Source organism: Hylaeus volcanicus, chromosome 2 (assembly GCF_026283585.1).
Source record: "Hylaeus volcanicus isolate JK05 chromosome 2, UHH_iyHylVolc1.0_haploid, whole genome shotgun sequence".
In the NCBI taxonomy this organism is placed as follows: Eukaryota; Metazoa; Arthropoda; class Insecta; order Hymenoptera; family Colletidae; genus Hylaeus; species Hylaeus volcanicus.
In genome coordinates, this window is record NC_071977.1 from 7,758,638 (window position 1) to 7,771,764 (window position 13,127).

The window sequence follows — 13,127 nt, forward strand, 5'->3', positions numbered from 1 at the left end:
TGTGTGTGTGTGTGTGTGTGTGTGTGTGTGTGTGTGTGTGTGTGTGTACACACGCGCCAGAGTCCTGCGTGAACCGTGGACCTATTCCCTGCCAGGTCTCCTGCTCAACGAAGAAACGTCGAACGGTTTTGCACGCTTACCACCCGATTTTCGAATCAACCACCATCTGACGATCCCCGAGCGACCGGTCGAGTGCTCTCGTCCTACCCCATCAAGATTTATGGAACGTGTCAAATCGAACGGGTAACCCTCCGGTCCTTAGTTAAGTCCCTGGGAGTCCTATTCAAATTTTTGTTGCGTAACCCAACGATTTCTTCGATTTCCAGAGAAACGTCGCGCGAAGTTTCCGAGCGGAAATGCGAAACTTTAGTTAGACGTTTATTCGGAGGTAAGATGAATAGCGTAAGGAGCCTTTATAATTGGATGGATACAAGGTAAGTGCATTTAATCTAATACTACATAGAACTGCGTGTTAATATAGGATTGAAACTGGAGTGGAAAAATGATCACCAGAAACCGAAACAAAAGCATATTTTTCACGAAGAAATGAGTAGAGTAACATAGAGTTTAGCAAACAATGGTGGTCAACTAAACAAAAAGAGGCGTTCTAAACAAGGTTCTAGTAACCGAAGATACACGAGGGTTCGCGTTCCTCGTGCATGTAAAGAGGGCACACTATATAACGGGCCCTATAAAATGACTAATGATGTAAGGTGGGTGTAAAGTGAAGCGGCTATTGATTCGTAGACGCGTAAATGACACGTCTATCGGCTACCGAGGCCACCAGTCATGCTGAGGTTTTAACTCTTAGCACGGTGAACCCCCGAACCTCGCTCAACGACCTATAGGGACGATGATAAACGGTCCACGCCACCGGGAGGCTGCGGTTTACAATTACACAGCAATATTTTTCCAACGAACCGCATTAAGAATGGCCGGTGGTCCGTTCATTTCAGTGTCGCGAACAACTTAACCATGATATCCACTACGATGAACTTTAACCTCGGATGCATTAGTACCTTCGAACTTTATCCGCAGACAGTTCAATGATTAATATAAAAAGGAACTTGAAATGCTCAAGGCAGGTTGACAACGAACCACGGCTAAGCACAGGTACCTTAAAAATGTACGAGTTATATCTCGAGTATCTTAACCAAAAGACACGAGTTACACCGGAAAGCCCCAATTATCGAGAATATGATAACACCTTTGAAAAGTTTTCTCTAAAAAATTCATTAATCTTAAAAAGTTAGAAAAAGTAAGCCACACTACTATAGGGTAGAAAACGTGTTTACTTCTGGACTGACGTAGAATCCAATCAACGTCTCCATTGCGACTTGACCTTACGAAAATTGGGTCGAGGATCCACGGGGAAGATTAATGCTCGCGCTGATTAGTCTCGGGCTCTTCGAGACGAACGGATCTTCGACCATTAGCCATCCTATGATCTTTGTCCAGCGGTCGGGTAACATTAGATTGTTCATAAGACAGGCATAAAATCATTTTAGCTCGTACCTTTCCACCGACACCTCCGAATTCACCGAACTGATTGACATTTATTAATTATCCTCGATGGCAATTACATTTTTCTTGGAACGCGGATGTAATCCATATTTGGTATATTTATTCTTTGGTTTTTGCTAACTCTCTGGGTTTTAGAAAAAGATGCGTAACAACGAAATTATATCTTTATACACCGCGATAAATACACCTACGCTACTTTATTCGCGTGCAATCGCTTGTTGCGCGTAGCTTTCGCCGTTTATCAGTTAGGGCGCGGAAGGTTTGTTTATATATGTTAACATGGCGTCGGCCTGTCTCCCCCATGAGCTCGGTTGATTTATAGGCGGAGCATCTGACAGTGGATACCACCCCCAAGCTCGGGACAACAGCTGTTTCGGTTCCATTCCACAGCGCGAGAGTAATCTTCTTTAGCACCATCTACGAACTCAATTTTCACCAGCAACATCCACTCTACGTGTCTTCAAATTTCTGCTTTTAAAACTGCGCTTGTTACTTTACCAACGCCAGGTCAATGACGGATGAATATCATCCGACCTACTGTGGGTAGAAGGATGTCTACTATACCTGCAGCAGGCAACAGAACGACGATGTATAGGAACATAGTACGAAATGTGATCTTTTCATCAGAAACGAGATACAGACACAGAACGGACATTCAATCTCTCGAGTAGCCTGGATTAAAACCCCCTTACCATTCCAGTGTCACAGCCTGCGTTATCGATTGAAAAAGAAACTCGAATGGTACAGAAGATACCCTACATTTTCAGCACTTATTATAATAACTCTGTCAATTGTAGACTGCCAACTGTAGGTAACATCTCTTCTGTTGATAAACGTCCCAATGACTCTAGTTATCAAAAGGTAAAGAGGTTACTAGTTTAACTCTAATAGGTAAAGAGGACTCTCTCCAACAGGTAGTAACCGAGTTGGTCGCCTCAGAAATTGGTTGTTGGTACCAGAAAAGACGATGGTTAGTATCATACGAAGTGGGTTTGTTCGCATGCTAAGGACTCTCGCTCCGAAGTAATTCTCAAAGTCTGCTTCTACTATTTCCACATCGTTCCTTACATGCACGTTCACATAAACGTGTACCAATCACAAAAGCAATAAAACGCCAATGCCTAACAAACGATGTCAGTGATTTCATCATTGAAAAAGAGACACTTGATACTAACAGTAAATTAAACCTGTGAGCTGATACATCTAATCACTTTCGATCGAAACGCCTAGTATAAAAGTTTCCCTTAAATTCGCGTCTCGTCGATGCCAAGCTCCAAATCAAGGTGTCATTGTGTCCGTTTCCTTCGCGAGTGGCGCGCCAACAGGAGCACGGGAGCGTTTTCATTAAATGGAATTTCTTAATAGAAACTTTAGTCAGGATTGGCAGCATCTGCAGAAGAGTGACGGCAGACCCGACCTTAGTGGGGTTGAACAGGGGAACCAGCGATCCTGTGTGTTGACGCCCGAAACGCTGTCCGATCGATCTTCGTCAGACTTGATTTCGCAGCGGTACAATCATCCAACAAATAGAATTGTACGTTACCCTACTACCCGTGCCCACGTTCCCCGAAAAACTTCACAACTGCCGTTCGTTGTCAACAGCCCCTTCTCCCGAGTTACGCCTAAATCCTTCGACTTCTTCGCCACCCTTAACCTCTCCCTTTCCATCGATCTTCGACAGTACTTTCCAAAATTTCTCTTTGATAGATATTTCCGAAAATGGGGAGGATCTTAGAGGATGCAACGCAATAGCGAAGCTGTACTACAAATTTGTACTTGGACGACACGGAAGATATTCAGGACATTTGTCACCGCACTTACTACAAACAAGCGCTTATAAAAGAGACAAACTCCGACTACTTGAATTCTCAATGAAAGATCGTGTTTTCATGAATGATCGAAGGCTCGAGCAACGGTCGTCCAATGCTCGAGAACGTTTTACAACGTGCAAACGATAAGATACAAGGGAGACGCATGTATAAATCATAACGCAAGCAGCGAAATCTACACTGCTGAATCGTAATGACCGAATGAGATACCAGCGGCACGTAAGCGAGCGTTTTCGTTCCAAGCGCGACGCGTTGCTCCTAGCCACGCGTTGTTTTATCGCTTGGCAATCGGCCGACACGCGTAAGTGGCATGATTGATTCTCATTGTCGGACAGCGGTCGTTACCATATTTACTAACGGCCGCGTTTGTCCTAATTAAAACATTACCGTTCGCCCCCTCCAACAAGGAAACGCGACCGCTGCGCCGGCGACTCGCGAGCTTCCGCATTTTTTAATCGCTTGCTTCTTTTTTGTTTCAGCTGTGCCAGAATGAAGACAGTGACATGAGGAGATCGAAGAATGGCACCCCTTCATCGTAAATTTGTACATTCAATTTAAAATAATAATCTAACAATATTGTAATCTGGCAACGGCTATTCCATTATTGTAAATTGGATGCACACCCCGCAAGCAATCGTCTTCGAGGATTTGGATGAAATATTCCAAGTTTTGGTCGACGTCGACCATTCTCGACTTTTCCCAGAGGCGGGAAAAGCTGCGAGGAAGGATATCGAACGGAAAAAACGAACGGATAGACGGACGTACAGAATGGTAAAGGCAAAAGGAAGCAGTGGCAGCGCGAAGAATGTCATAGCTAGTTGTTTCTGGCCGAGGAGGGAGGTTGACACCTTCGTGATGGATGATCGCCGACCGTCCGCTAAAGCTGCCGTTGCTGCTGCTCCGGCTGCCGTCGGAATGGCTGTTGCTGCTATTGCTTCTGTTGCTGGAAATACGGAACAAACCGACGCCAACACTCCATTGGCCGATGCTACTCCATTTCGCCTTTAATTCTCGCTCCGCCAAAATGGATTAGTAAAGTCTAATCTATGATTCGAGTGTCATTGCTAGATATTAAAATAAATAATTTTTTTAGAGCAGATTTGAGCTTGAAAATACCAAATAAATCTGAGATATTCTAAAATCAGGATTAAACCTATTTAGACTTATGAAATCCAACCCTGGCAAACAACCAGCAACGAAATCCTTCAAAGGCTTCAGTCCAAAACCTTTGGACGTATCTGGAACGCCGCGTAGTATGTATCAAACAATATCATCCATCAAGACCTAAGAATCAAAAAGTTTAGCAAACAATGCCACGTCTATCAAACCACCTAAACCAGCTTGCAATGAACCTATTAAACTCCAGTGGCCACACCTACCCACTAAAGAGACACAATCCACTCAACCTACTCAACCAATTTTCAAATGTTTGGACACCACTCATTTGTAAGACAAGCATGAATTATCACTGGAACGCTGCCATTTAGTACTATCTAAACCTCCTGAACTAACAATCGTACGAAAAATTTCAAAGATTCACCGGTCGAGGGGTTGAAATTTCCGCCTCCGCAACCGACGTTCCGCATCCGCCTGGTGAACGTGAAACAATGACGAAAGACGGTTGAGCAGCCAAGAAAATCGGCCAGACAACCTCCCGCGGAGAAGCAAATTTTTGCTGCTCGCAAAAGTAGGTGCAAGGTACGCGTCGGATGCCGCTAAGCCCGGGAGCATTCAGTGGATCCAGGGTGTACATGTATAGGCGGCGGCACTCGATGCTGCGCTGCTGGGAGCGTGCTAATGGCTACTGACACACAGTTTTGATGGATCGAGCACCGCTCTTCCTCCTCTGTACCGCGCCGCGGCAGTGGAATATGCGAGTGTAGCGATAACCGCGCGAACCCAGAGAGGAAATGCCACGAACGAACAGGAAGACGGGGAGGAAACGTTATTACGTTTCGCTAATGATTAGCAGAAGTAAGGATTTTTTAGGTTTTCACGTGGACTTGAGCATTAAGCTGCGTTCCTACATGCCAAGTACTCCAAGCAGGACACTCGTCAATGCTCGGTAAGGTATTCATACGAAGTGAAAAATAAGATCGATAACGAGCGATGCTCTCAGAAATCATCCACTTGACACCTATTTGGGTTTCATACCACGACCGGTCAAATGACCGTTTTCCAAATTTTGAGTACAGTTTTTATATATTAGGTCATCCCATAAGTTCGTGCTGGAGACTGTGACAATATTTAATAAAAAAACTACAGAAATTTTATAGTGACGATATAATGACTATGTCAGAAAGCTGAAAAAATATTGTAAAATGAGAAAGATTACTTTTTTCATTAACACATGAGAGTATCTTTCGCATATTAATTTGAGCAGCAGAAGTATAAGTGGTGTGAACTTTTAGGACAACCTAATGTAATATATAAATTATATACAATTATATACACGTGAAATATTTTTGCATGCAATTGAAAAAAAGTGTCTTTTAAGACCATTCATTTAACCGAACACGGTAGAAATAGATACAAATAAATGTCGATATGTTTGGTGTTAATGACACAGGCCAGAGTAACGATGACGTATAAAAGTCATAAAAGGAGCAGCTGGTTTCGATGGGAGCGGAGAACAAAAATGAGGAGCAGGAACAAGAATCGGAGACCCGTGATACGTAGATACGCGAGGAAACGGATAGATACTAATTGGGCAAAGGAAAAGAAACGACGAGTCGGGCGAAGAAGAGGAGAAGGACACGGGTGCAGGATCGGCGGCAGACGCGACGGCGACACCAACATCCGCTCGCGTTGTTCGCGGTGACGCATCTGTCCCCAAGGATACACCCCTGATCCCGAGGCCTACAGGATCAGACGTCCGCGCAGGACCGTCCAGAAATTCCCATTGACAACCTGTTCACCTCCGCTCGCTCGACGTGTTCTTCGCCACAAAGTATTCGACGCGACACCGATACCCTAACCCGAGAACTTCCTAGGACAATCCGCGAGCGTTGCACAATGATCAGAAATCTCGAAAACCACGCAAAAATTTTGTTTTCCCCATTTTGATAACTTGGATGGCAAAATTATATTTAGCGGAGTACAAAGCTGCAGAACCTCCTGCACTTTAATATTTTATTCTGTAATACCTTGGTTGCCACGTCACCCTAACAAGGATCATACAGCTTTCTATTAAGGAATTAAAAAAATTGATTCTGAAGTCATGAAGAATCTGAATAGAATTTGCGAAGATGGTGAGGTTTGAAAAATAAGTACCATGACAAATGCTAGGTTACGTACTTTCCAATTGTCTCGAAACATAATTTTAACCACGCAGGTTAAACCAACCAACGTGTTAATTTTTCGAAAATTCTTTGTGGTATATATTCACAGTAAACTTTGGCCCTACCACGGTACAAAGGACTGCCAGTCGGTTGCATGTTTCGAGAGATTAAACGCGTGACTAGGAATACGAATCCTTGGAGACCTGCCAAGAGGTCGCACAAAGTGTAGGATCATGTAGGTACCTCCGGTTGGAAGTCTCTTGAGAGTTCCCGCGTACCTGGCCTAACATGCCCACAGAACTGAAGAATTTCGGACAAGGCTACAGCATTAAGAATCCATATTTCAAACGCAGAGTCGGCGCTCCTTCGGCCAAGGAACAGCAACTTTTATCTCGAATCGAGAGAACAGCATTCTGTTTTCAATTTCACCTTCGGAGAACTTCAGACATGTGCAAATTATAGATCTCTAATTATTCGCCTAGTTGTTTGGAAAGAAGATACGACGAGATTCGGAAAACAATATTGTTTTGCGACATTATGCGACATTGTTCTGCAATGTCTCCACTATTTCAAACTATTGGTTTGAATCTGTGGGCTCGAAAATGGTAACTTCAAAGTTCACATTGCACAGTGTTGAAAGAAACAAGGCTTATTATTAGAACAAAATATCTGATCGAATTTGGACGTTGATAGGATTCGAAGAACGTCGAGCACGCTGGTAGAGCTCTCGCGACGATGACTCTCGAAAATAATGAACTTGCAGGTCCAAAACCGGATCGTTGTCTCTTCGGTGGCATGCACAGTTTCTCGTGTATCTTCAAGTGGGATTAATTAACTTCCTAGATAACGATCTCGAAACGAAACCGAGGTCAGTTCGTCGATCGGCGCCTGCCTTTGCGTTCTCTAAGTATCCCTTTCTCTGTCTTCGCAGTCGCCGTCTCGCATTTTTGTTTGCACGTGACAAGGATATAAATATCGCTTTCCGCATACGTGATCGCGTACATTGCGAAAACAATAAATATTCGTTGGGATATCGTGGAGCGATTATCGCGCGATCGGCCACGCCGGTATTCAAAATTGTTCGAGATAAACAACGTTATAGACGTCTTAATAACGCACGCTATCCGAATTGATCGAAATTCGACGACGATTATCCTTTGTGCTCGATGTACCCCCTTATCTGCTATCATTCAGACTGATTTCGAGAGCTTATTTTCACGTCACAGAGATTTCTGCTACGTCACTGTAAAGATCGTCATTGTTCTGGTGTTACGAAATATCGTTAATTCTTCTTAAGAAGGATCGAAGACTCTGTACTTGTATTTAAAAAAGCACGAGCTGAATATTCGATCTGGGCTCCCGAATTTCTATTTTAAGTTGCAATAAAATAAAAAGTTGAAAAAAACTCTTTCATTTTTCTTACATACAGTCAATCCCTTAAATATTCGTAACTTCCATGTTTATTGAAGCAGTTAGACTAAATTAAAGAATAGTTTTGATATTACAGAATGAATTTTCCATTATAAAGATGTTGATGTATGTATAAATATATACGTGTATAAGCTTATTCATATACATATTTATAATGGAAAATTCATTTTGTAATATCAAAACTATTCTTTAATTTAGTCAAACTTCTTCAATAAACATGGAGAGTACGAATATTTATGAGGCTGACTGTATATCTACGCCAATAGTTACTATACTATTGCTCTCTCAGTTTATCTCGATACGTCGTTTACCGTCTTCGTTACGCGGTAGCTTTGGAGATGCAACGGATTCAGCCAATAACGAAGACGCGTGCGAGTAAAGGTGTCGCCGTTACGCGACAGCCAATCGAACTGCCTCGCCAACTCCTGAGCAACGAACTGTACCAGGCATCGAGGAATCAAGTATCGAGACGGTGAAAAAAGTCTCCTGACCGAAAACGTTCCCGCGGTCTATTTTCTTCTTTAATTTGTGTGCCCGTGCCGCGGGAACGGGGATCATTGGCATACACACGTATAACGCATATGTAGATCGAGTTCAGGTATCCCAGTGTTATCTCGGACGCGGGTCTAGCCGTATCGGGTCGGCCGGATGCATCCCGTATCGGGGCGATCCCGTTGCCGGCAACGATGGCTAGTTAGAAGAAAGGGATCCGTGAAAGGGAAGAAGGGGCTGAATGACACGGTCACCGAAAATGACAGGTACACGGCTTCGAAGAGCCGTGGACGTGGGGCCGGTATCGCAACCGCATCTGACACAAACCATGGTCGGCCAGCCCCGTCGTCTCGTCTCGTACCCGAGCTCTCTCTTACCTCTCTCCTCCGGCTCTCTCGTGTCTGCCTGCCAATATGCCTACCTGTCAACACACGCTGCATTCAATTAACTCGGGGACCAGCGCCACGCCTGTGTAATGACGCGGAAATCTAACTTTACTCACCCCCAACCCTCCTCGCGCGATCCTCCGCGACAGATCAGCGGCCACGAACGACGACCTCTTCCTCCTCCTCCTCGTCGTTTTGACAAGCGTCCAGATATATCCTTCTCGACTCGATTCTCGTGCGAACGAGGATTCGAAGCTCGCGACCCTGGCCTTGTTTGCTCCTCGGGAAATTACGGTAGTGATTCCCGTAAACCGTCGATTATCGATCTGCGTACCTAGATAAGAATTCTGTCTGACTACGTTCTCGCAGTATCGCCGATCGCGATCGGTACAAGTTTGGAAAAGGGATGCAAACAACACGCGGTACACACCGTGAACCATAATCCTGCAATCTATGCGGTAAGCAGTAGGAACACGAAATCAGCAGATCGGCGAAGATTACGAGAGAACGGAGATAGCCTTATCTTTTATCCGCAAACGTTCCCGGGATCTCGGTACTTGCTATCGATCGGAGGAATTAAGAAAGCTCAGCCGACGTAGATTAATTTAAAATCGGCCTTTATCGGGGCCACTGCGCATTTCTCGTTATCTCGACGCTGACCCGATAATGCGAGCGTATTCTTCGAAGAAACTGGTAGGTGGTTCTTTCCAGCGAAAATTTAAATTCGAAAAGGAATTTTATCGTGTTCCTTTACCGTTCGAAAGTATCGGTAAGTGCTGGGTCTATTGTAAGCAGACCGAGTAATAGCTATGAAATCGACGAATATCGTATATTCGAGGCTTGTTTACGAAGGAACGAAAATTACATCGCGGTACCAGCCACCCCTTGGTTCGACGCGTCCATTCATTAACACTTCATATCCCGTTGCGACGTGCTGGTAACGAGCCTGTCATAATTACCGCGCTAACTTTATTACTGCGGATACACGCTCTCCTTGCCCGGGCTATGATACTTCGTGCGTCATAGGGCAAATCGAGCGCGCACCCCTCCGTACCTTGGGAAACATACTAACCCTTCGATGTTGAATTTAAAAAGCCCACCAAGTCCTTTCAGACTGGATTATTTTATTTCTTTGTACTGATGTAATTTAATTTTTAGAGTTAACTTCGACTAAAATTAGTATGAAAAAAGTAAAAAAAAACCATAATTGTGTACTTTTCTAAGAAAACTGGTCTTTCTTCATGCGCGCAAACAAGAACATTCGCCCTAAACGAGAGTTCGTCTCAGTATTAAATTTTGTATCCTCAATTGCGGACGCCAGGTCTGAAAGTGTTAATAAATGAAAAACTCAAAAGTAGAACACGCAACCGTCCCGATATTTTTTTCCTAAATTAAAAACACCTAGAGCAATCCATGCCAATTGAATAACTTCGATTAGAATGGCTACTTAGGCTCTATCTTTGATCTGAGAAAAGGGCAATTTACAATCCCGAAGCGTTCGCATCGCTGTACAGCCGCACGAACAAAGAAATTCTAATCCGATTGGAATCGTGTGAGTCGAACATTGGCTACCGTTTGCACGCACTCTTCCACCCCCGATGGCTAATTACATTTATTCAATATTTACGATGATACGATCAACGCGTAGACCGAGCCAGCCGTGAGTCAGGTTGAATGAAACGGCATATCGAGCATTGCAAAGTCATTCTGAACCGATCGAACTGTTTCGTTGCCGCTGCTTCTTTTCTCGCCTCGCGACACCGTTGTATTAAGCTTTTTTCACGCGATATTCAATCGCGAGGAAGTAAAACTAACTTTCTACTACTCTTGGCTATTAATCGAAGATCTAACATTAATAAAACAATCCGTAATAACTATAAAGCATAGACATGTACTCGTATGCACTCAATAACACGCTATTGAAATCTATTGGCAGTATCTCCGATCTAGGCGTAACCTACGGATATTGTTCACTGCTCAGGTCACTAGGCTTTCATCAAGCATCGTTGCTCTGGTTCCGAAAGCTCTTCGGTTTTGTAACTCTTCGTAATACGTTGGTTTGTCCTAATCTAGAATATACAAGTGCAATTTGATTTTGAATTAAAGTCATTATAATCTTGACATTCCGATCCAATATTGCTCTTGATCATATAATAAACACAGATAAGGTGCGCTTTAAACGAGGACAGGATTAGTAACAAATAGAAAGAGATACGAAACGCGTGCATTCGCAACGAGATCGCCGCCGTATACGTAAATATACTCAATTACGGTGGCGTCGGTGCTCACTGGGCGGTAAGAGCCCGCACAGTTAGAGCAGCAATCGAGCAACTCTCGTGCTGAATGATCGATGACTCCATTGTGCGGGGTTTCCCATGTCCCCGGTACGATTTCGTGCGAGCCCCGTACAAAAAGCAGGGCGCCATTTCGAAAATGGGCGGAATTATGGAAAAATTCGGGGTGGAAGATCGATCGACTCGATGTCCGTCCTCACCGAGATTTTATCTCGTGCAATCCGATAGCTGTTGAATTTAGATCTCCGTGGCGCGGAAAAGCGACCGTCTCGATTCGATGACATTTGCGAAGACGCGTTTCAGAGGAGACATTTGGATGGTATCATCCAAACGATATCCAGAAACCAGAACGATATCTAGTCGAAGAAAAACATACGAAAAGTGTAAATTACATTTAATCGAGGCTCGCGGTGCTTCAGTACTGAGAAGACAGATATCGGATCTTCAGGATAACGTTAAGCATAGTCGACGATTGCAACGAGTCGCCAGGGACAAACGAAGCTAGAAATCCGTCGTTCACTTTCAAGAGACACGTCGGGAAGATTCGCGCGAATAAATACAAGCTAAACAACGGTTGCGTTCCTCCGAAATTCGGGCGGAGCAGGTTTGACACGGGAAGAAGCGTGAGGTCTCTGTTCATCGAGGGAACACCTCTACCCTCTTCGTCAAAATTCCTCCCATCGATGCCAGCCTTTCCTCTCTTTATTTCACGCGGCTTCCCGACTTCTACGTTTTCCTCGCAGAATAAAGACGATCTTTCAATGGCAGGGCACTATCTTTCCTTTATAAAGACGAGCGTCTCGCCCTGAAGCGAGCATTCTCCTGCTGAATAGACAGCCGTCTGTCCGTCAGCAACCACCCGCTGAATTGTTGTGACTGGATGTTTGACTGACAAGAAGTCAGACACTAAAGGCGACGTTTAAAACGTGACACTCCCGGTTGACCCGTCGTAATTATTGTCGTTCATTCTTTAAATGAAAACATCTCGTTGACCGACACGACAGACGCGTCGAACTCGAAAGATCCCCAACCAGTGTCGACTACTATGCTCCGAGCTTCGATAGCACGAATTTGAAAATATAAGATGAAAAAGAAAAAAATTTGTTGCAAGGCACAATTTGTATTTAGCGCCCTTGAAACGATGATATTTGCGTATGCTGCGAAAGAAAACAGCAAAGTTTTATTTTTCTTCGGCTGAAAGACGCCCGTCCAGCGTGCTCGTCTCTCCGTGAAAATTAAACAAGTAGCGGATGACGTTTAGCAGAATCCATCTTCCGTACGGAGGGGAGAGATTCGACAGTAACGGAGGATCGACTCGGATCTCCTGCGGATCTTGTCTCTGGTCGTGAAAGTGGCGGTGGCTCTTGGCTCTCGAGATTATGGTTTCGAGCCGGTCGCGCGATTGTCGCCCGATGAGCCGTGTGATTCCCCGTCCAAACACTCCAAAGTGAGTTTTAATGGAATTTTCTGGGATCAGAGGAGTAAATTCGAGTTTAGCCGAGTCTAATGTCGGGATAAATATCAGCGGTCGGCTTTCTTTCCTCGTGCCACCCCCCTGGTACACGCGTAAACTTTACTCCGGCTAATCCTCTTAAACAATTACAAAACCAGTCGATCGGTCTGGTGCCTATCTTGTCGTGGCGCCACGCTGGGTTTTGACGTGGGATGAGGCACCTGCATTGTCATGCTAAGCCGCGCGGTCGCCTTGCTGCAGTTCCCTTTTATCTGCGACCAACAACATCCCGTCGTCTTACTCCCAAAGTGCCCCGTCCTTGTCCGAGAAGTTCTCGACGTCAACTCCAACTTGGTACTCTTCGAGCGGTAAACTTCCCTGCGTGAGAATTCCTTTTAATCCCGAGCAACTATGGACGTACGAATCTCGAACATCTT

The 13,127-nt window shown here is 44.5% G+C and overlaps 1 protein-coding gene and 1 long non-coding RNA gene across 4 annotated transcripts in view; one reads left to right on the forward strand and one right to left on the reverse strand.

Annotated features, from left to right (window-relative positions):
- LOC128872607 (homeotic protein Sex combs reduced) overlaps nt 1-13,127 on the forward strand; it is a 253,243-nt gene that overhangs the window by 211,950 nt on the left and 28,166 nt on the right. The gene's annotated exons all lie outside the window — the stretch shown is intronic.
- Nucleotides 1-13,127, reverse strand: part of LOC128872610 (uncharacterized) — a 66,629-nt gene that overhangs the window by 34,930 nt on the left and 18,572 nt on the right. The gene's annotated exons all lie outside the window — the stretch shown is intronic.